The following is a 21,672-nucleotide window of genomic DNA, read 5'->3' on the forward strand; positions in this document are numbered from 1 at the left end:
TGGTGGCAAGTGCCTGTAGTTCCAGCTACTTGAGAAGCTGAGGCAGGAGAATGGCATGAACCTGGGAGGCAGAACTTGCAGTGAGCCAAGATCACACCACTGCACAGCAGCCTGGGCAACAGAGCGAGACTCCATCTGAAAAAAAAAAAAAAAAAAGTTACTGTCAAATGTGAATTTGGCAACAGGATAGATGGTGTGTCATTTCTAAACCTAAACCTATCTCATAAGCAGAGTGAGAACTCTTATATCTGGACCCAGTCAATTAGACAGATGTTGCCTCTCATACCTGGATTAATGTCAACATTTAAGAGCACAGGTCCATATTAGAAGGAAGATGTCAGAAAAGATTGCAAGTCTCATGCATACTCTCAAGCCTTCAGGTGGTACTCAGGATCTAGCACAAGGGTAAGACTGACATTTTTATGCAAATCCAGGTAAAGATTTTCTCCTGTCAATGACTTCCAAGACTTGAGAGAAGAAGGCTTCAGATGATCAAACTTCTCCGAGCTAAAGGAGGAAGTTCAAGCCCATTGCAAAGAAGCTAAAAACCTTGAAAAAAGATTTGATGAATGGCTAACTAGAATAACCAATGTAAAGAAGTCCTTAAAAGACCTGATAGAGCTGAAAACCATGACATGAGAACTACATGACAAATGCACAAGTTTCAGTAACCAACTTGATCAACTGGAAGAAAGGGTATCAGTAATTGAAGATCAAATGAATGAGATGAAGTGAGATGAGTAGTTTAGAGGAAAAATAGTAAAAAGACATAAACAAAGCCTCCAAGAAATATGGGACTATGTGAAAAGACCAAATCTACATCTGATTGGTATACCTGAAAGTGACTGGGAGAACAGAACCAAGTTAGAAAACATTCTGCAGGATATTATCCAGGAGGACTTCCCCAACCTAGAAAGGAAGGCCAACATTCAAACTCACGAAATACAGAGAACACTACAAAGATAATCCGCGAGAAGAGCAACTCCAAGACACATAATTGTCAGATTCACCATAGTTGAAATGAAGGAAAAAATGTTGAGGGCAGCCAGAGAGAAAGGCCAGGTTACCTACAAAGGGAAGCCCATCAGACTAACAGCAGATTTCTCGGCAGAAACTCTACAAGCCAGAAGACAGTGGGGCCAATATTCAACTTTCCTAAAGAAAAGGACTTTCAACCCAGAGTTTCATATCCAGCCAAAATAAGCTTCATACGTGAATGAGAAATGAAATCCTTTACAGACAAGCAAATGTTGAGAGACTTTTGTCACCCCTAGGCCTGCTCTACAAGACCTCCTGAATTAAGGATGACATATGGAAAGGAATAACCGGTACCAGCCACTGCAAAATCATGCCAAACTGTAAAGACCACTGATGCTAGGAAGAAACTGCATCAACTAATGAGCAAAATAACCAGCTAACATAATAATGACAGGATCAAGTTCACACATAACAATATTAACCTTAAATGTAAATAGGCTAAATCCTCCAATTAAAAGACACAGTCTGTCAAATTGGATAGAGTCAAGACCCATCAGTGTGCTGTATTCAGGAGACCCATCTCATGTGCAGATACAAACATAGGCTCAAAATAAAGGGGTGGAGGAAAATCTACCAAACAAATGGGAAAAAAAGCAGGAGTTGAAATCCTAGTCTCTGATAAAACAGACTTTAAACCAACAAAGATCAAAAGAGACAAAGAAAGTCATTACATAATGGTAAATGGATCTATTTAACAAGAAGAGCTAACTATTCAAAATATATATGCACCCAATATAGGATCACCCAGCTTCATAAAGCAAGTCCTTAGAGACTTACAAAGAGACTTAGACTCCCATACAATAATAATGGGAGACTTTAACACCCCACTGTCAACATTAGACAGATCAACGAGACAGAAAGTTAACAAGGATATCCAAGGAATTGAACTCAACTCTCTGCCAAGTGGACCTAATAGACATCTATAGAACTTTCCACCCCAAATCAACAGAATATACATTCTGCTCAGCACCACATTGGACTTATTCCAAAATTGGCCACATAGTTGGAAGTAAAGTACTCTTCAACAAATGTAAAAAACAGAAATTAAAACAAAGTGTCTCTCAGAACACAGTGCAATGAAACTAGAACTCAGGATTAAGACACTCACTCAAAACCGCTGAACACATGGAAACTGAACAACCTGCTCTGGAATGACTACTGGGTACATAATGAAATGAAGTCAGATATAAAGATGTTCTTTGAAACCAATGAGAACAAAGATACAACATACCAGAGTCTCTGGGACACATTTAAGGTAGTGTTTAAAGGGAAATTTATAGCACTAAATGCCCCAGAGAGAAAGCAGAGAAGATCTAAAATTGACACCATAACATTACAACAGACGCCCTATGTGGGAGTCTAGACGCCCTATGTGGGAGTCTAAGTCTCCTCGTAAGTCTCTAAAAGAAGTACAGAAGCAAGAGTAAACACATTTAAAAGCTAGCAGAAGGTGAGAATGAACTAAGATCAGAGCAGAGCTGAAGGAGATAGAGACACAAAAAAACTCTTCAAAATGTCAACGAATCCGGGAACTGGTTTTTTGAAAGATCAACAATTGATATATCACTAACAAGATTAATAAAGCAGAAAAGAGAGAAGAATCAAATACACACAATAAAAATGATAAAGGGGATATCACCACCAACCTCACAAAGATGAAAACTACCATCAGAGAATATTATAAATACCTCTATACAAATAAGCTAGAAAAATCTAGAAGAAATGGATAACATACACTCTTCCAGGACTAAACCAGGAAGAAGTCAAGTACCTGAATAGACAAATAACAGACTCTGAAATTGAGGCAATAATTAATAGGCTACCAACAAAAAAAGTCCAGGACCAAATGGATTCACAGCCGACTTCTGCCAGAGGTGCAAGGAGGAACTGCTACTATTCCTTCTGAAATTATTCCAATCAATAGAAAAAGAGGGAATCCTCCTTAACTCATTTTATGAGGCCAACATCATCCTGATACCAAAGCCTGGCAGAGACACAACAAAAAAAGAGAATTTTAGACCAATATCCCTGATGAACATCAATGAAAAAACCTCAATAAAATACTGGCAAACTGAATCCAGCAGGACATCAAAAAGCTTATCCACTATGATCAAGTGGACTTCATCCGTGGGATGCAAGGCTGGTTCAATATACACAAATCAATAAATGTAATCCAGCATGTAAACAGAACCAAAGACAAAAACCACCTGATTATCTCAATAGATGCAGAAAAGGCCTTTGACAAATTTCAACAGCTCTTCATGCTAAAAACTCTCAATAAATTCGCTATTGATGGAACATATCTCAAAATAATAAGAGCTATTTATGACAAACCCACAGCCAATATCATACTGAATGGGCAAAAACTGGAGGCATTTCCCTTGAAAACTGGCACAAGACAGGGATGCCCTCTCTCACCACTCCTATTCAACATAGTGTTGGAAGTTCTGGCCAGCACAATCAGGCAAAAGAAAGAAATCAAGGGTATTCAATTATGAAAAGAGAAAGTCAAAGTGTCCCTGTTTGCAGATGACATGATTGCATATTTAGAAAACCCCATTGCTCAGCCCAAAATTTCCTTAACCTGATCAGCAACTTCAGCAAAATCTCAGGATACAAAACAATGTGCAAATTCGCAAGCATTCTTATATATCAATAACAGACAGAGAGCCAAATCATGAATGAACTCCTATTCACAATTGCTTCAAAGAGAGTAAAATACCTAGGAATCCAACTTACAAGGGATGTGAAGGACCTCTTCAAGTAGAACTATAAACCATTGCTCAATGTAATATAAGAGGAGACAAACTAATGGAAGAATTTTCCATGCTCATGGATAGAAATAATCAATATCATGAAAATGTTCATACTGCCCAAGGTAACCAATGCCATACCCATTAAGTTACCAATGACTTTCTTCACAGAATTGGAAAAGCACTTTAAAGTTCATATGGAACCAAAAAAGGGCCCGCATTGCCAAGACAATCCTAAGCCAAAAAAAACTAAGCTGGAGACATCACATTACCTGACTTCAAACTATGCTACAAGGCTACAGTAACCAAAACAGCAAAGTACTGGTACCAAAACGAATATATAGACCAATGGAAGAGAATAAAGCTCTCAGAAATAACAACACACATCTACACCATCAACCATCTGATCTTTGACAAACCTGACAAAAACAAGAAATGAATAAAGGATTCCCTGTTTAACAAATGGTGCTGGGAAAACTGGCTAGTCACAAGTACAAAGCTGAAATTGGATACCTTCCTTACTCCTTATACAAAAATTAATTAAAGATGGATTAGAGACTTAAATGTTAAACCTAAAACTGTAAAAATCCGAGAAGAAAACCTAGGCAATACCATTCAGGTCATAGGCATGTACAAGGACATGAATGTCTAAGAAACAAAAAGCAACGGGAACGAAAGCCAAAATTGACCAATGGGATCTAATTAAACTAAAGAGCTTCTGCACAGCAAAAGAAACTACCATCCGAGTGAACAGGCACCCTACAAAATGGGAGAACATTTTTGCAATCTACTCATCTGACAAACAGCTAATATCCAGAACCTACAAGGAACTCAAACAAATTTACAAGAATAAAAACAACCCCATCAAAAAGTGGGTGAAGGATATGAACAGCCACTTCTCAAAAGAAAACATTTATGCAGCCAACAGACACATGAAAAAATGCTCATCATCACTGGCCATCAGAGAAATGCAAATCAAAACCACAATGAGATACCATCTCATTGTGAGATGGTGACCATTGAATGGTGATCATTAAAACGTGAGGAAACAACAGGTGCTGGAGAGGACGTGGAGAAATAGGAACACTTTTACACTGTTAGTGGGACAGTAAACTAGTTCAACCATTATAGAAGGCAGTGTGGTGATTCCTCAAGGATCTAGGACTAGAAATACCATTTGACCCAACCATGCCATTACTGGTATATACCCAAAAGATTTTAAATCATGCTGCTCTAAAGACACTTGCATACATATGTTTATTGTGGCACCGTTCACAATAGCAAAGACTTGGAATCAAGCCAAATGTCCATCAACGACAGACTGGATTAAGAAAATATGGCATGTATACACCATGGAATACTATGCAGCCATAAAAAGGGATGAGTTCCTGTCCTCTTTAGGGACATGGATGCAGCTGGAAGCAATAATTCTCAGCAAACTATCACAAGAACAGAAAACCAAACACAACATGTTCTCACTCATATGTGGGAATTGAACATTGAGAAAACTTGGATACAGGAAGGGGAAAATCACACACTGGGGCTTGTTGTGGGGTTGGGGGTGTGGGGAGGGATAGAATTAGGAGATATACCAAATATAAATGATGAGTTAATGGGTACAGCACACCAACATGGCACATATACATATGTAACAAACCTGCATGTTGTGCACATGTACCCTAGAACATAAAGTATAATAGTAATAATAATAAAGATTTTCTCCTGTCACAAAAATAAAGCCCACAGTTGAGGTATTGAATCTTATACCCAGAGGTAGCCAAAAGTTGGAAAATTAACTCTCATATGTAGATTTGTTCCATAGGTGGAATGATTATTCTCAGACCAAGATTCAGCACATCTGGGAGGGTGAGATGTTCCTAAGGGGCAATAGTTTGTAGTCTCTCTCATATTCTATAAAGCCCTCTGCTGAGTGTCACAACAGATCTCAGAAGCCAGGTAAGATTGAGTATCTTATATGTCCACTTCAATGACAGGATTTTCCACATTGTGACATAGCTCTACAGCAATCACACAGGTGATGTGACTCTCTCTACCCATCTGGTTTCTGCTCACAGGAGGCATTGTGACATATGACTGAACCAAGAGATTTTACTCTCCTTTCCGAATTTGTGCTGCCCACAGGGGACATTGTGATTTATCATTCGGCTCTTACCTATCCGATGTGACAGCTCTCTTTGGGTTCTGCATTCAGCAGGTATTGCAATATAGCTGGTATCCACACTTATGTAATTTGACTCTCCTCTACTCCTTGGGCTCTTGCCAATGGGGAATTGGAAAGATTCATGTATTGCTGGGCCCAGCAATTAGGTAATGTGGCTCCCATCTCCTACTTGAGCCTGCATCCATTTTGTATTTTGGATTGTGTATTTTGGATATTGTTATACGTCACTGAATATGACACCTAGAAGATGGCAGCTATCTGCCAGTGCCTTGCTCACAGAGACCTTTGTGAGATATTTCTGCATCCCCCACCCAGGAGATGTGTCTATTCTCTTCTTCCTGCATCCTTCCCACAGGAAAATCTGTGACATATCACTGTGCCCAAAAGCCAAGTCATGAGTCTCTTCAACATGGGTTTTACTCACAGAAGATATGGTAATATATTGCTGAGCTCAGCACATAGGTTATTAGACTGCTTATTCTGCTTTGTTTTCAAGAGGGAATTTAACATATCCCTGGCTGAACACTTGAGTGGTATGATTGTCCTGCCTGGTCACTGCCTTCAGGGAAGATTATGACATATACCTGGCCTAACACTGAGGTGATGTGGCTCTTCTGCTTACTCCCTACTGACAAGTAAGATTGTGACACAGACCTTGGCCCAGCTCAAAGTGTGATGATGGCCCTCATAGCTAAAGTCAGGCAATAGGAGAGATACACTCTCTCATATCTAAGTTTGGGAAAACCTGTAATATCCAGAGTCTCCTCTTTGTAAAAATGCAATGGAGGATTACCGTTCTCTTGTACATTTTATTATAAAGTTCTAGGGTGGTACAGAGAGTTTTATAAAGAGAGAAAACACAGGTGAAATTTTCTTATATGCACACCACATCAACCTTTCATACTGTCATTCTCTCCCATGAATAGAGCTCATTGATGACACCCTGGATTTCATGTGTGAATGCAGTCCACAGTTGGAATTTTGTCTGTTATGTGTGAAAGTCGGGATCTTGATTCATTACTAAACTTAGCTCACAGGAACTCTCATATCCAAACCTAGCCATTGGAGAGATGTTGACTCTCATACTTAGGTTTATTGCCACAGATGTAATCATAGGTCCGTAAATACACATTCTCATGAATAACACCCTTACGTGGTACAGAGAGTGTTCTAACAGAATCCAGCACACTGTTGAGATTGTGACACTCTCATTTTCACCCAGCTAAACATAAAGACTGTCATAATTCTGGACAAATATAACACACTGTTGTTCTGAATCTCATACTCAAAGGCAATTGAAACCTGGAAAAAATGAATCTTATATGTGGATCTGGTATGCAGGTAGGTTGGTGACTCTCAGACTAAGATTTAACCCACCTATCAGTCCATGACTCCACCAAGGGGACACAATTTATAGGAGAGATTGAAGCTGTCATTCACAGATGCAGTTCACCTTTGAGACTGTGAATTATGCACTTAGACTCAACATACAGGAGGTGTTGATTTTCATACATAAAACTGAAACTTTTGAAAGATAATTAATCTTATTCCTGGGACTTTCTGTAGATGTTGTTGTGACATATGTCTGTACAACACGTTAGTTATTGAATATCCTTCCTGTTCCCAGCACAGTGGTGATATTGCGAAATATTGCTGGCCCCTACAAACAATTTATGTGACTCTCCTGCCTGTGATGTGTCTGGATAGTCCATTGTGAAATCTTACTGGGTCCAACACCCAGATAATATAACTCTCATTCCTAAGCCCTACACACTAAGAGCATTGTGACTATCTCTTACTCAGCACACAGGTTATCTGACTTTCTTTTTCTGACTGGTTGCTGCTCACAGTGGGAATTTTGACGTATTACTGCACCCAGAATCTTCCTGAAGTTACTCTTTTCTTCGTATCTTATTCCCTCAGAAAAGATTGTGACATATTATTAGGCCAAGGTGGTGTTACAATTTTGCCTTTGTCATGCCTGCAGGAGGCATTGTGACAAATAGCTGGGCCTGGGAAAAAGATGAGATGAGTCTCCTGCCTGGAATCTTTTTAAAGAAACAATTGTGACATACCACTGAACATATCTACTATTTGAAGTGATTCTTGCTTTTTACCTGGACTTTGTCCATAGGAGAGATTGTGCCATAGCTCTGGGCCCAGCACCAAGGTAATGTTACTATCCTTTCCTGGCTGAGCTATGTCAGATGAGACAATGACCTATCATTGACATCAACACAGGGTCGATAATGATTCTTCTGCCTGATTCCTGATCAAAGGGGGCATTGCAGCACCATTATAGGCTTATCACTATTTGATGAAACTTATGTGTCTTATGTAGACTATGTCCACAAGAAAGATTGTGATAAGTAGCTGGTCTAAGCAACAAGATGATGTGACTTTTCTCTCCTGTGTAGACTCTGTATTTACTGTGTATTGTGCTACATAAAAGTAGTCAACACCAAGGTGATGTAAATATCTTACATGGGACCACCACATAGGTGTATTATAACACAATTATTTTTTCATTTATTACCTAGGTGATATTGAGAGAAGTTAGCTAACTTGCCTTATGTAGACAGCAAGGGAAGGGTTCCCAGAGAGCCCCTGACCCACAAGTCAGTGCCTTATCCCCATAAACATAGAAAGAAGCCTGAAGAAAAAATCAAGCTGCAGGCATGGATAAGGAAATGATAACAGGGGTTGTGCCTGAAGAGAGACCCACAGATGCACAGATAAGAGAGCCTGTGGCCCATTTGGACAAAAACTTGCACAAACCTCCAGCTTACTCAGACACAAACACCGCCTGACATAAGCAGTGCCTTTGTTCCTTCTTCATTTGTTCACTGGGCACAAACACAGTGGACTCTGGTGTGTTCTGGTGGGAAGCTTACTTGTTTACTTTCCTTTTTGGATTGTAAGCCCAACCTCTATAAATCATTTCAGTCTCTGATTGATCCTAAGCCAAGATCCTTAACCAAATTTTCACTTCAACCTCTAATTGGTCCTAAGTCAAGATGCTGAGTCAAGCTGAAACATACATTTTTTAAGACAGCATGTAGACTAAGCACATTCTTTTCTGTCCACAACCCCTAAAAGCCCAGGATCCCAGCCTCATAGTGGGCAACCCATTTGGAGCTTCTTCTCCACTGGCAGAGAATTTTCTTATTTTGCTTATTAAACTTACACTCCAACATCACCCTACGTCCTCACTCCTTAATCTTCTTGGATATAGAACATATAGAACAAGGGATACTATCTCAGACACTGAGGCTGCTATGTCATAGTGTATTATGGAGACTACAGCATTATGACTCTTATCATCTCCCCAAGCCATGCCAAAAGAAGGATTGTGAAATATCAGTCGACAAAGCATCTAGATGATGTGACTTTTTTTTTTCTGATTCCTTGCATATTTTGTATATTTGGACATATTGCTGGGTCCAAAATCTAGAGTTTGAGAGGCTCCTGCCTGGGCTCAGGCCACAGGGGACCTTGTAACATATCTTTGGATCCATCATTTAAAATGTTACTCTTTTTTTTTCCTTTTTTCTTGCTGGTTCCCTGTACACAGGAAGAATTGTGACATATGCCTCATTCCAGCAACCAGATGAAATCTGTCCAGACCTTGCCAATAGAAGGCATTGTAATGTATCATGAGATTTAATATGTAGGTAATGTGATTATTCTTCTTTTGCCTGGCTTTCAGAAGAGGATTGCAAAATATCTTTGGAGAAAAACTCAGGTGATATGTGACTCTCCTGCCTGGTCCCTACCCTTAAGGTGTCATAGGATTGATAAGGAATCACAGAGACTGATGGGGTTGATGAGGAAATTTATTATTTAGGTGCACCTGCCAATCAGATTTACATCAAAGGGACTGAGCCCAGAACAAATAGCTAAGTCCCCTTTAAACATTTCATGAGACGTGGGGCTGTGGGAGATCTGTGCAGGGGGAAACATATTACAGAAGCAAGAAACAAAGAAAATTGTTTAATTAATTGAGACAAGCATTACATCATTTCTTACTTTTCAAGGAAAAACATGTTTTACAACTTGAGTTTATCTGTCTAGTGACCTTGCAGTTGCACAGCTAGAGAAACAGGATCTTCAGTATGACTGGGAAAGGAGGAGAGATAAGGCTCACTAGTCACAGAAAAACAGGTGTTAATTTTTAAATTACTCCAGCTATGTTTCTTTCTTAGGGGGAATTTGGTTTTCTTACAGGCAACTGAGTTTCTGCTTACATTTTCTCTAATTTCTTTTAATTCCTTTCCATCCTCCCTTTGGTGCTTTTTATAACAAAGATGTTAATAGAAAGTGTCACTATTTGCTACCTTTTCATGGAGTTGAGCTTATTCTTCTACCGGCAGCGGCTGATATTCAGCTAATGCCATCAACTCTGCTGTAGTTTTTCAGGTTATTATTGTCTCCACTCCATAGTTGACGGAATACTTTTAATAAACAGGGGTAAAAGGCAAGGGAGGATAAGGCAGATGCCAAGCATAATCAAGGACTCACCAATGAGGGTTTTGAATCCTCCAAAAGTTGAGAACCATCCTTCAAACAAGGAACCCAGGAACCACTGGACCAACTCTGAACTGGAACATGGGACAATTCGTGCATTTTAGCTGTGATTTTTATCAGGAGAACTTGCTCCCAATGATTAACGTAGGTACTTTTCTATTTCCTAGACATCTTGGCTGGTTTGAGAATTAAAGGGAAAGAGTACAAGAGAGAAAAATTTAAAGCTGGGTGTCCAGGGCAGACATCACATATTGGCAAGATCTGTGATGCTCCTGGAGCTATAAAACCAGCAAGTTTTTATTAGTGATTTTCAAAAGGGGAGGGAGTGCACGAATAGGGTGTGGGTCACAGAGATCACATACTTCACGAGGTAATAAAATATCACAAAGCAAGTGGAGGCAGGGTGAGATCACAGGATCACAGGATGGGGTGAAACTAAAATTGTTAATGAAGTTTCAGTCATGCATTGTCATTGATAACATCTTATCAGGAGACTGTGTTTGAAAGCAGACAACCTGTCTCACCAAAATTTATTAGGTGAGGATTTCCTCATCCTTATAACCCTGGGAGGGCTACAGGAGACCGGGGCTTATTTCATCCCTTTGGCTTCGACCATAAAAGACAGACGCCTCCAAGGGGGCCGTTCATAGACCTACATTCACTGCGCATTCTCTTTCTCAGGAATGTTCCTTGCTGAGAAAAAGAATTCAGTGATATTTCTCCTATTTGCTTTTGAAAGCAGAGAAATATGGCTCTGTTCCATTCAGCTCACCAACAGCCAGTTCAAGGTTGCCTCCCTTGTTCCCTGAACGTCACAGTTATCCTGTTCTTTTTTCAAGATGCCCAGACTTCATATTGTTCAAACACACATGCTCTACAAACAATTTGTGCAGTTAGCACAATCATTACAGGGTCCTGAGATGACATATATCCTCCTCAGTTTATGAAGAAAATGATGGAATTAAGAGATGAAAGCAAAGACAAGCATAGGAAATCACAAGAGTATTGATTGGGGAAGTGATAAGTGTCCGTGAAATCTTCACAATTTATGTTCAGAGACTGCACTAAAGACAGGCATAGGAAATTATAAAAGCATTAATTTGGGGAATTAATAAATGTCAATGAAATCTTCACAATTTATATTCTTCTGCCACAGCTTCAGTCAGTCCATCCATTCAGGGTCCCTGACTTTCTGCAACAGATTTTCATGACAGCTTGGCCATTATCATTGATTTCTAGGCAATAGTTATTTTTTATTTGTGTTGTTTGTATTGCCAATAAATCTAGTGTCATTGATGTTTCGTTGGTTATAATTTCGAGGACTGCCTGCAACCTTATGATGTGGTTGAGCATATAGGTTGGGGTGCAGTAACCTCATGACACATATTGTGTCCAGGTAGCTGGCCTATAATATTTAATTATTTTTTCAGGAGGCCATACATTATATTTCCAGTTTCCTATGTCCATATCTTTTTTGATATTTGTGTCTATTTTGTGATTATGCTTTCTTTTAGCTTTTCTTTTATTTTTATCATAAACTGGATATTCTAAGCATTCCCTTTGTTTTAGAGGAATTAGAAAGAAGGATGGCTTGATTGTTCTTAAAACATGTGTCCTTGTCCATTTAGCTGGCAGTTGCTGATATGCCTATGCTCTACATATTCAATGTAGACCAGAGAGTGCCTTCCAAGCATTTGGAGCCTCTAGCTGATGCCAAGTGTGGCTATGAGTAGAGAATCAAGAGAAAGTGTTTGGATCTGGTAAGCAGGAGTTTTCTGGACATTTATCTATAGAGTTTTGTTTTTAGTGTCATCATAGTACTGTTGCCCTAGGCAAGTTGTTTCTCATACTGCCTTTGTGAAAGCCTTTCTCTATTGGTTGATGTGGTACTTTCCAATTAGGGAGGATTTTAACTCTGGCTGAGGCTGTTTGTTCACTGGTGGGGTAAGGCAAAGTCAAATTATCTTTTGGCTTTATTAAATTATTTGCCTCCCATGACCACTGGTCCTCTGTATTAGTTCCTTCACATACATAGCATGAGGAAATTCCTAAGCTGCCAACTATGTTTTCTGCTAGTTGAGAAAATAATTTTTTGGTTGAAATGCTTATAGAATGACTTACAGACCCAGAATTGTGAGGTTGGATACATTTGAGTTCTTCTAGTCTTTTTGAAAATTAGTAACAGAACTCCAATGCCTGATACTTATCTATCAATTCATCATAGTACTGTCTGTCCTGTAGACCAAAAAGGCAGCTCTGGCCTTAAGACAGTAAAATTTAGATTGCAAAATTTTTTTCCCATTCTGTAGGTTGCCTCTTCACTCTGATGGTAGTTTCTTTTGCTTTACAGAAGTTCTTTACTTTATTTATATCCCATTTGCCTTAATTTTGACTTTTGTTGCCATTGCTTTTGGTATTTTATATAAGAAGTCCTTGCCCAGGCCAATGTCCTGAATGGTATTGATTGGGTTTTCTTTTAGAGTTTTTATGGTTTTAGGTCATCTGACAAACAGGTAATATCCAGAACCTACAAAGAACACAAATAAATTTACAAGAAAAAAAAAAAAAAAAACACCCCGATCAAAAATTGGGTGAAGTATATGAACAGACACTTCTCAAAAGAAGATATTTATGCAGCCAACAGACACATGCAAAAATGCTCATCATCACTAGCCATTAGAGAAATGCAAATCAAAACCACAATGAGATACCATCTCACACCAGTTAGAATGGCATTCATTAAAAAGTCAGGAAACAACAGGTGCTGGAGAGGATGTGGAGAAATAGGAACACTTTTACACTATTGGTGGGACTATAAACTAGTTCAACCATTGTGGAAGACAGTGTGGCTGCTGTAAGTACACATGCACACATATGTTTATTACAGCAGTATTCACAATAGCAAAGATTTGGAACCAACCCACATGTCAATCAATGACAGACTGGATTAAGAAAATGTGGCACATATACACCATGGAATACTATGCAGCCATAAAAAAGGATGAGTTCATGCCCTTTGTAGAGACATGGATGCAGCTGGAAACCATAATTCTCATCAAAGTATCACAAGAACAGAAAATCAAACACCACATGTTCTCACTCATAGGTGGGAATTGAGAAATGAGAATATTTGGTCACAGGAAGGGGAACATCACACACCGAGGCCTGTTGTGGAATGGGGGGAGTGGGGAAGGATAGCATTAGGAGATATACCTAATGTTTATGATGCATGAATGGATGCAGCACACCAACATGGCACATGTATACATAGGTAACAAACATGCACGTTGTGCACATGTACCCTAGAATATCAAGTATATATAAAAAAAGATAGTAAAATTTAAAGGATTGCCTGTCCTTGTCTTACAATTTGGTTTGACTGACATATTACTTAACAGAGTAGTCTTTCCTGAATATAAGTGTTGGAACTGTGTTAGGATAGACCATGGAATGTTAAAGTCTGGGCATCCTATTTATGGTTCTCTGTACAGTTTTTTAGGACTGCTGCTACTAAGTCTCCCTTATGTTAAACTGTTGCAGATGACTTCTGTTTTTTTTTGAATTATAAACATAGGTGGCATGGCAGGCATCAAAGTACAAGGAAATAAGCCCTTCATAGTAGGGAGGTGCTTCTTTCTTTGTGGTTATAAGCTCTCCTTTATTTGTTTCTCTGATTTAATATGAACCTCAAACCAGAATTCATAGGGGAAGAGCTTAAAGTTTGTGATAACAAACACACAACTGATTATTTTCTGGGTCACAGACTGAATAGGTGGTCTGGTTGCATATGCAGATTCTTAACTTGGTTCTTGCACATTCGTAGTAGCTATGCTGCAGTAGAGTTTCAAATATGGTATTCCTTACCTAAGTAGTGTGTACACACTATGGACATCCTTTTATAAATTTTTCCTTTTTTTAGTGTAGGCAGAAATGTTAACAACGTTAGCATATGTAATAGAAATATGCTTACACCACACATGGGCAAGGCAAACTTTCCTCTGGGCATAGACATTTGCAGCATTTGCAGTAATAACATTACAACAGAACAATCAGTTTGACAGAATTATAACTAGTCTTATAAATTGTATCCACATTTACTTATCCGCAGATTGTCCCCTTGCCTTTGGCTGTGCATAGACTAGTCAGCTTCTGGGATGTGACTAGAGTAGAGCTTGCGGGATCCTCAATCTTCAGCTGTGTGTAGATCAACCAGCCTCCAGTGTGGTCAGAGCAGGGCAGTTGTCCTTTTTACCAGTGGTTGGGTTTTGTCATAGAACTATTTGAGTGGGGTGATCTCACTCTTGTTGGCTAATCTACTGGTTGTCATTGAGAGTCACTGTTGTGACTGGATTCTGCTGGCTATGGTGAATCCAAGGTTTGATACCTGCTACTTTAACTGCAATGGGAATAGACATGATCACAATCTGGGGTCTTTTCCAAATGAGTCTGAGGGTGGCTGGATCCCATTTTTAACCTAAACAAAGTGCTTAGGTTTGAAAGGGTGTACTGGGTCTGTTAGATTTATAGGCTTTTTTTAAACACCTAGTCATGAAATTTTGCATGGTCATATTTAAAGCCTGCATTTGCTTTCTTAAAGTTAGTTGTCCTAGTTTACAGAGATTACCCTTAATTTGACTGATGATGGGGAGCGGCTGGCTGAATAAAATCTTATAGGGTGAATACCCACTTTGTTTGGTGGGGGTGCACCTGACTTGGAGGAGGATTGTGGGCAAGACCTGATTGTAGGAGACCCCCTGAAACTATTGCTATGGAATAAAAGATGAAATGCTGATGATTATTGTAAATAAAAAATTGTGTGCAGGATTGCATAAAGACAATGCCAGATTGGACTGTCAGAATGAGCCAACAGTGCATGATGCGCTTCCCCCTGCAGAGAGCCCATGAATGGATGTGCAGCCAGGGAGGTTTCACATCACCAAGATTCATATCCCAGAAAAGCAGATGTTCATAGCTCTGGAAATGGAATGCCACCCTTGTGGAGAGCCTATAAATGGACGCATGGGTGGCACCTGTCCATATGGATAAGATATGGCTATAAATACTCTCATCTTGCCATGGCTATTCTAGGCCTCTTTAGGGTAAAGGTGTCCTCCTTTATGAGAATCTCTGGTCTAACCGGTTGTCTAGCTTCATGTCCTGTTACTATAGATTGTTTGTAACAAGCTTTTGCTGCAACTGCTACTGCTGATTAATATGTTGCTAATCATAGGTTATGGAAAGACTGTGTTTCTGTTTTAAGGCTCTGTTAGAAATTACTGATGCACACACTATATTGTAAATTCTTATCTCTGTATACTGTACTTCTGCATACAGATGTTATGTTAAAGAATTACTTCATCCTCATGTGAAGTAATTAAATGTCAGATCATAATGAAACGACCCTAAATCCCTCACTAACCTACCCCCACCCTCACTAAACTTAATAATAAATGCTGATATACCCAGTGCATTGGCAGCATCGCGGGACCAGAAGGCTGTGACCACCCTGGGCCCAGCTTTCACTATCTTGTGTGTGTCTATTATTTCTCAACCTGCCAATCCACCTGGGAACAAAGACAGAGCCCTGTTGCATTGCAGGCTGCTGGCCAGATCCCACACACAATGCCTGATACTACCATTGATGAGTTTTTGACAAAATTTCTTCAGCAGCTGTTTGAGCATTCGGTTTATGCTCTTCACTTTACCTGAGCTCTGGGGCCTGTAGGCTGTACGTAATTTCCACTTTATTTTTAATAGTCAAGTTAATGTCAGAAATATTTCAGCCACAAATGTTAGTCCATTGTCTCATCTTAGAGTTAGAGGCAGTCCAAATGTAGGAATAAAGTCTCCTAACAAGACCTTTGTCACATCTAGTGCCTTCTCTGAACAGATGGAGAAGGCCTCAACTTACCTTGAAAAAGTGTAAATGAACACTAACATGGATTGATAGCCCCCTTCTCAAGGCAATTCAGTGAAGCCCATAAACAGTTTTTTATAGGGCATGGCTCCTGTTTCCTGAACTCCCAGGTCTCAAGTAGGTCCTTGTCGTGGATCGTTTTGAGTGCAAGTTAAACACTGTTTGTTTACAAACAGCTTGAGTAAGAGCAGTGAGCCATGGCACATAGAAATGATGCCTTAATAATGACTTTAGTGTTATTATTTTTTTTTTCCATGTGAGATCCTTGGTGGAACTGTTTTACAAATCTGGAGACCACCATTTCAGGTACGGCTAACCTCCTATTGGAGAATTTTACCATCCTTCTTCAATGTAGTTCTTATTTTTCTGGGCAAACCAAGTCCTTTCATTTGGAGAGTAGCTTTGGATCTTCAGGGGGAATCCTCTTTAGAAGGTGGAGTTGTCACTGGAGCCTGGTTTGCCTCTTTGACGGTCTTTCTATATTTTTTTAGCTTGTAGTGTTTTTGCTATTTGGTGTCCCTTGCAGTAAGTAACTGACATCTGTTTTGAGACCTGTACAGCCTCTAAGAGGTGTAGAGTTTCTTCCTTGAACTTTGTTTCTTTACTTCCAGACATTAAATATATTTTTCTCTTTGTAAATAGCCTCATGAAGATGCAAAGTGGCAAAAGCATATTTGGAATCTGTGTAAATATTTGTCTCATGGTCTTCTTCTAGCCAGAGAGCTCTTGTCAGAGCTGTTGTCTCTGCTTCCCAAACAGAAATTTCTGTAGGCGAAGATTGCACCTTTACTACTGAGTCCGAAGTCACCATTGCATACCTAGCTTGGCAGACTCCCTTTAGTATGAAACTGCTTCTATCAGTAAAATATTCAATGCATGGGTCCCCCAGGGGCCCATATGTTAAATGTCTCCAGCTTGAGAACACTTTATCTACCACATCCAAACAACAATGAAGGGGCCTCCTGACACTGACTTGATGAGAAACAAGGTAGCCAGGTTTAGGGTATTCACAGACACTAAAATCAGTTTATTAGCTTCTTGTGGCAGTAGAGCAGTGGCAGCTAGTGCTTAAAATAATAAGGCTATCCAAGTATATGGAATCTAATTGTCTGGATAAGTATGTTACTGGGTAATACCATGTCTCTATGGGTTAAGTTAGAATCTCCTAAAGCTGGGGCCCGAGTCAAGGCTTCTTTGATTTCTTTAAAAGTCTTCTCCTGGTTGGCCTCCTAGAGGAGGGGTTCCTTTTTTCTCTCCTCTTTGTGGCTTCATATGATGGCTTAGCCATAAGCAAGAAATTTGGGATCTAAATGTGGAAGAAACTTGCTGCCCTTAGGAACTCTCTTGATGCAAAGAGGTTGGAATAGGAAGTGCATAAACAGACTGCTTTTGTTCACTATTAAACCATCTTTCTTTCTGGCTTATATAAAAGTCTAAATACTGGACACTTTTAGAGTAGATTTGAGCTTTTTCTCCTGACATTTTATATCCTGCATTTCACAACAGGTGCAGGGGTCTTGGGTTTCTCCGGAGTGTAGAAACCCTTGGCCGGTGTTTTTTTTACACATCAGGGCCCTGACAATTCTTATTCTTTTGACTTTTATCCTTCCAGTGTCCTTTCCTTTTGCACCGTGCTGATTAATTTTTCTTTAGTCTCAGCTGGCTTTTAAACTCCTGTCCAGACTGGCCATGTTCACGAATGTATTCATGCCTGCATCCATGCCTCCTGATCTCAGTTGATGTACAACTTGGTAGCCACTTTAATAAGCTGAGTAGCATTCATGCCTATGGAGCTTCCAACTTCTGCAATTTATGCCCGATAGCTCCATGGGCCTGTCTTACAAATGCCGTATTCACCATTCATTGATTTTTCGGTAGTGTCAGGGTTAAATGGAGTGTAAAACTAAAATGCTTAACAAAGTCTTTTATAAAACTGGTTGGTGCTTTTATCTGCACCCTGGATCACCTGAGATTTTTTATATTGGTTGCCTTTTTCTTTCACTATCCTTTGTCCTTTCCAGAAGTATTTCTTTGCACCTTTGTAGGTGCTGAAGCTGAACTGCATCATCTGGGTCCTGGTAGGGGTCCTCTTGTCCTCTTAAGAGGCATAAGCATAAGTTGGTCATGACCAGGCCTAACATGGCCTGCCTGACCTTTTGAGCCTTTTACTTTAACTTCCTGAAGCTCTGATTTCTCCTTCTCAGGTGAGACTGAGAGTGTGTATCCTTTTGAACTTAACATCTTAGGGGCAGTTAGCCTTGGTAAAGAGGAGTAGATTGGAATGTAGGGAAGAAGGGTCTCTATTCCCTCCTGTGGTTCTTAAAAAACTCTTCTTTTTCTGCCTTTTCTAAGACTTTTATTTTACCTGTATAGCTTCTAGGGCAGCTGATTTTTAATTTCACTTTGGCTTGGTAGTGCTACAAGCCTCTGTGACTTTCTCTTTAACTCTGTAGCTGTCAGTGCAGCTGATATCTCTCTAGCAAGAGAGAGCTGTGAGCATTCTAAAACAAACTGCTATACAAGGATGCATTCATTTAGCTATGAGTCAATATAAAGACTAGGTCTGAATTCCCTGGCTGTCCTCTGACCTTAGTCACCACCTTAAAACACACAACCAATTTCTCAATAGTGCCTTTGGCCAACTATCTGAAACTAAAAGAGGTCTATTCTAATTCAAAATGTGTCCTTAACTTTTGAGCATCCAGTTTCATTCTATAACTACCTCTAAATCCTTTTTAAAAATTCTTTATCATGCACTCCAAGGGAGTTAGTTTCAATGTTTTCTCTCCTATTTCTTCCCTTGTGGTGCACTTTCACTCTCAGTTTTACTCTCAGGTCCATGAGACCGGATCCTATCATGGCAGTTTCAGATGCTCCTTAGCCAGGAACGTGCCTTCCTCTGTCACAGACTGCTGTGGCTGCAAAGCTGGTCCTATCAGCTGTATGCAATATCCTAGGTCTGATTTCCCCCATACTTGCCTTGGAGCACACAGCCCATGCTAAGGGACCTGTGCCTCCCCATGTCACTCCCTGCATTGTTCTCTCTGGAGACCATCTCTTTCACACACTTTCACATTCCTCTCCTGCTCCAGGATTCCTCATTGAATGAAACAATCCTTCTAGTGCCCTGGGTGAGAGTAGTTAGTATCCCACATTTACACACATACACCTCACCATAGTTGTTGAAGTGCTGGTATCATCCTGCAGTCCCATCCTTTGTTTCATTGCACTGACAGGCAGGCCACAGAGAGACAAATGACGTTGAGGAGGATATTTATTATTTAGGTACACTGAGCCAGTAGGATTCATATCTGAAGGACTGAGCCCTGAACAAAGAGTTAAGTTACCTTTTAAGCATTTTATGGGGCTAGGGGGAGGGGGAGATCTGTGTAGGGGGAAGCATATTACAAAAGCAAGAAACAAGGAGTTATTTTATTAATTGAGACATGCATCACATCATTTCTTACTTTTCAAGAAAAAACATGTTTTATGTCTTAAGTTTATCTAATGACCTTGCAGCTGTACAGCCAGAGAAACTGGACCTTCAGTATGCCTGGGAAATGAGAGATAAGGCTCACTAACCACAGAAAATCAGGCAATTAATTTTTTTTTAAATTTATTTATTATTATTATACTTTAAGTTTTAGGGTACATGTGCATAACGTGCAGGTTTGTTACATATGTATACTTGTGCCATGTTGGTGTGCTGCACCCATCAACTCGTCAGCACCCATCAACTCGTCATTTACATCAGGTATAACTCCCAATGCAATCCCTCTCCCCTCCTCCCTCCCCCCTCCCCATGATAGGCCCTGGTGTGTGATGTTCCCCTTCCGCAGTCCAAGTGATCTCATTGTTCAGTTCCCACCTATGAGTGAGAACATTTTTAAATGACTCCAGCTCTTTTTCTTTCTTAGGAGGAATTTGATTTCTTACATACGACTGAGTTTCTGTTTACACAGTCTTTAATTTTTTTAAATTCCTGTTCCAAGTGAAGATTTTTACATATCTGTGGTTTGACTCTCCTGCCAGAACTGAGTTCACTGATGAGATTGTGACCTATTGCTGAATACATCACCATGTGATGTGACTCTATCTTAAGTTTTGACTCAATGTACAGGGAGCGCTTGCCATATTGCTGGGCCTTGCACGTGGGAGTGTCTCTTATCCTTTGTTGGTGTTGTGAAGCTTTGCTGAGCTATATAATCAGATTTTGTAACCCTCCTGCTTGTGTTTTACCCACATGGACAATTGTTACATAACACTAGAGTTATGTAACTCTCCTGCCTGAGCCCTAACTACTGGAAGCATTGTAAGATATCTCTGGACTCATCACTTAGGTGATATGACTCTTTTGCTGCCTGACACCTGCTCACAAAAGGTATTGTGACCTATCTCTGTGCCCACCAATTAACAGATGTGACTCTTGACTTATTTATAGATTTTGCCTGCAGGAAAGATTGTGACATACTGCTAGTCCCAACACTAAGGTGATGTTACACAATTGCATTGTCCTTTTCATCAGAAGGCTTTGTGATATATGTATGAAGCCAGAACAAATGTGATATGAGTCTCCTCTCTCTCTTCTGCAGAGGTCATTGTGACATATCTGTATGTCTAGCAACTATGTGGTGTGTCTCTCTTAACTGGGTTTTCCCTATAGAATAAAACTCTAGACCCAAGACCTAAGTCGCTCTCCTGTCCTGCTTGAACTGTGTCCCTAGAAAAAAGAGTTACTTATCACTTGACTGAACACACAGGTGATGTAATTCTTTTACAGTGTCCCTGCCCACAGGTGGCATTGAATCATGTATATGATCTCATCAACTATTTCATGTGACACTTCTCTCCTACTGGGGCTTCCCTATAAAGAAGATTGTGACAGAACTTTTTACCCAGGAACTAGGTAATATGACTCTTCTTCTGACAAAAAAACGCTCATAAAAATTCCCAAGAAAAGACAGTGACTTGTCACTGGTTCCAGCACCCAGGAGATGTGATTATTCTGCCTGTTTCTTGCTAAAAATGGGCATTGGGATATATATCTAGGTCCATCAACTATTTTATCTGATTTTGTTCTCTAACCTGGGTTTTGCCCATAAAAGTATTATAAAATAAAATTTCCATATCTAAAGCTGAGGTCTGTCAAACTTTAGTAAGGTATCTAGGCCTACTCTTTTCAGAAGGGACCAGAACCAGGCAAAGAGAGGATTAAGCCTATTTTTCTCCTTTTCCCTTCCCCCAACCTTCAAAGA

The sequence above is a fragment of the Macaca fascicularis genome, chromosome Y (assembly GCF_037993035.2).
Source record: "Macaca fascicularis isolate 582-1 chromosome Y, T2T-MFA8v1.1".
Taxonomy (NCBI): Eukaryota; Metazoa; Chordata; class Mammalia; order Primates; family Cercopithecidae; genus Macaca; species Macaca fascicularis.